Raw genomic sequence first — 4,073 nt, forward strand, 5'->3', positions numbered from 1 at the left:
ATAAACTAAACTTTATTTCCATGTGATAGCTCCAATATGAGTGTTAGAATAGCACTGTTAGTGTGTCGTGATAAACTAAACTTTATTTCCATGTGATAGCTCCAATATGAGTGTTAGAATAGCACTGTTAGTGTGTCGTGATAAACTAAACTTTATTTCCATGTGATAGCTCCAATATGAGTGTTAGAATAGCACTGTTAGTGTGTCGTGATTAACTAAACTTTATTTCGATATGATAGCTCTAATATGAGTGATAGAAGAGCATTTCCTCGTGTTTTTGGACGTTTGAGCAGAGCAGTGTGATCCAGCATTGTATGCATACACAAGTACGACTTATCCGGGCTGCACCCCTGTTTACGCAAACGCTTAGCTTTAAACTGGAGAGAAAGCTAGCTTGTGTACATAGACATACAGACGTGGATGTGTTGGGATTCCACCGTGCACGTGAGGACGAATATAAGGTCTTCGGAGGTTTAAACTGAAAGAAACGGTGGCAACCAGTGTATAGAAAGATTTCGGTATGCACCTGTGTATGTGTAGCGGGGTAAAAGTCGCTTGTCACTGTCACCCCGGTGCCTTTTCACTGCTCCACAATAAAGTGTGATATGTGCTAAACCCGAGTCAGTCAGAATTAGCTGGGCAGCTTTTGAAGGTTCTACTGTCCCCCCCCCCCCTATACTGCACTGCTGGTACTGCACGTGGAACGCTGCCACTTTTCTTCAATCTTTTAGATACAATGGAACTTAGAAGCTGCACAGTTATCAATAACCTTTAGTTACTGTAAGAAGGTAACCCCGCTGGTTTCTCGGCATTTCATCTCACGTGACGGTTCGCTACACTCATACCTACTGCAAGCCCCAAACTGAGAAGTTCCTTATACCTCGGGCATGACATCTGGCGGGTCCTGCCTACTGATATCGTACACCTTGACCAGCGGTCATTACAGGTAAAGTGAACCTATATTTTTGTATGTTCTTCTAGTTACTGCGGCCCCGGAAAAGGGGTTAATTTGATAAATCTGCAGGGGGCGCGATTGTGACGATTAACTCCTGTCTCACGGCCAAGTAAGGGGAAAACTTCACCAGGAACGGGATAATAATTATTACTTTGTGATTTTTGAATGTAATTATCTAAGGAGCCGCACATCATTCTTGGTCCCTTAACCTGACTGATTGGAATCTTTGTACTACAGTATGATGTTTCAGTACGATTTGTTTGCTTGAATGGTATTGGTAACATAATGAGTTGCGTAAAACAAACAAACAACTGGAGATATTATATTTTGGGATTATTGAGAAGACATCGTGCTTATTCTATTAAAGTAAGGAATGAAGTTAGGTTCAGAAAGAAACTTCAAAATTATTTAGTTCAAATTACGCAGGTTATTTAGCTAAAAGTACGAATGTATTGCTTAGTTTAAAATATGTAGGTTATTTACTTAATACGCGTAGGTTACTTGGACAAAAAACTTTCTTTATCTGAATTATAGAAACGTGTTATTTGGTTAAAGAAACGGTGTTTATTTGGATTAAAGACACGTGTTATTTAGTTAAAGTAAACGTTGTTTATTTGGCTAACGAAATACGTGTTCTTTGTTTAAAGAAACGTGTTATTTGGTTAAAAAAACGTTTTTATTTGAATTATAGAAACGTGTTATTTGGTTAAAGAAACGGTGTTTATTTGAATTATAGAAACGTGTTATTTGGTTAAAGAAACGGTGTTTATTTGGATTAAAGACACGTGTTACTTGGTTAAAAAACGTTGTTTATTTGGATTAAAAACACGTGTTATTTGGATTAAAGAAACGTGTTATTTGGATTAAAGAAACGTTGTTTATTTGGATTAAAAACACGTGTTATTTGGATTACAGATACGTATTATTTGGATTACAGACACGAGTTATTTGGATTAAAGAAACGTTGTTTATTTAGTTAAAGAAACGTTGTTTATTTGGAGTAACGCCACGTGTTATTTAGTTAAAGAAACGTTGTTTATTTGGCTAACGAAATACGTGTTCTTCGTTTAAAGAAACGTAGATTATTTATTTAGTATCGAACAGTAACAAATGTATTTGTCTTTGTTAGTATTTTAGGCATTTAATTTGCTACGAACAGTTTGCAACATGTTTTTCTGAAGACGTGAACAAGTAAGATTGTTTAACTATGTAACATCACACAAACATGATTGGTTGACAATGGCAAGATTATTGAAGTCTTTATGTGAAGAAATATTAAGAAAACTTAGACTACATTTTTATAAATGAAATAGTTTCAACAAATGCTTTTCTGACTCATTAATTTGGATATTTATGTCACTGCCTTATTGGTTTATTCTTCTTGCAGTTATAACAGTTTATACTTATTTGTTGTCTTATATACTGAGTATAATATTTAGACCATTCAGCCGTGTCAGCTTTTCTTGTCCCCCCAGTGGTAAGTTTGCGCACTTACAACGATAAAATCCAGAATTCGATTTCCCATGAAACTGATCCCTGAATTCTAGGGTAATAAGCCCTCGGGCATACTGCTGAGAGCTATCGGGGACTATTTTTGAACATTACTGCTAATTGTCACTAATAAACTAACAGAGGATTGAAAGTGGCTGCTTCATGGTGTAGCTTGTTTGTGGAATTTAGCCCTAAAGTTATACTTCGACACCATAGATATAAAACCCTGCTTTAGACCTAAAGTTATACTCGACACCATAGATATAAAACCCTGCTTTAGACCTAAAGGTGTCGAGTATAACACAGATATAAAACCCTGCTTTAGACCTAAAGTTATACTTCGACACCACAGATATAAAACCCTGCTTTAGACCTAAAGTTATACTTCGACACCATAGATATAAAACCCTGCTTTAGACCTAAAGTTATACTTCGACACAATAGATATAAAACCCTGCTTTAGACCTAAAGTTATACTTCGACACCATAGATATAAAACCCTGCTTTAGACCTAAAGTTATACTTCGACACCATAGATATAAAACCCTGCTTTAGACCTAAAGTTATACTTCGACACCACAGATATAAAACCCTGCTTTGCGATGAAAATATAGAATGACACTTACTTTAGTGTTACAAACAGAAGATGAAATATAGAATGACACTTACTTTAGTGTTACAAACAGAAGATGAAATATCGGATGACACTTACTTTAGTATTACAAACAGAAGATGAAATACAGGATGACACTTACTTTAGTGTTACAAACGGAAGATGAAATACAGGATGACACTTACTTTAGTATTACAAACAGAAGATGAAATATAGAATGACACTTACTTTAGTGTTACAAACAGAAGATGAAATATAGGATGACACTTACTTTAGTATTACAAACAGAAGATGAAATATAGGATGACACTTACTTTAGTATTACAAACAGAAGATGAAATATAGAATGACACTTACTTTAGTGTTACAAACAGAAGATGAAATATAGGATGACACTTACTTTAGTATTACAAACAGAAGATGAAAAATAGGATGACACTTACTTTAGTATCACAAACGGAAGACGAAGCTTCTGTTTTTCTTCTCCTTGTAACCAATGATGACGCCATGATCAAATGACTTATTTGGTTACCTTACTGTTCCATTAAAAATCAGTACTAATTGATAAACTAATTTTGTTACCTACTTCATTTAATATTGAACTGACATTCAAAGTTCAAAGGTTATTTCAGTCTCTCTCTTATCTATCGCAGAGAAATGCCCACCCCCAACCCCCACGGAAAAGATAAAACTATATAACTTTTTAAATCAGTGCACCTACAATTGCTTAATGCAAAACCCGTTGAGATAAAAAAATTGGCTTGCTTGCGAGGGTTAAGGGACAAGAAGTGAAATGATTTGTACATAACATGAAACTGATCAAATAAATAGTACCAATTATCCCAGCTGGCTTAACGGACACAAATGTTATGTGGATGACATTACATATTATAAGTTATTATTCTTATATTGTGAACTACTTTGTATTTATATCGCATTTTTTCTTTTCTTTTTCATAAATGTGTCTTATATATATATATATATATGTATGTGGCACTTATTTTGAAACACGTG

At 34.8% G+C, this 4,073-nt stretch overlaps 1 long non-coding RNA gene across 1 annotated transcript in view; it reads left to right on the forward strand.

Moving 5' to 3' along the window:
* Positions 1-518: 518 nt before the first annotated feature.
* Positions 519-4,073, forward strand: part of LOC111083513 — an 18,367-nt gene continuing 14,812 nt past the window's right edge. The window contains exon 1 of the long non-coding RNA XR_002609087.1: positions 519-946. This is a non-coding gene — a long non-coding RNA (uncharacterized LOC111083513). The remainder of the gene's footprint in view (positions 947-4,073) is intronic.

This window comes from Limulus polyphemus, unplaced genomic scaffold (genome assembly GCF_000517525.1).
Source record: "Limulus polyphemus unplaced genomic scaffold, Limulus_polyphemus-2.1.2 Scaffold9931, whole genome shotgun sequence".
Taxonomy (NCBI): Eukaryota; Metazoa; Arthropoda; class Merostomata; order Xiphosura; family Limulidae; genus Limulus; species Limulus polyphemus.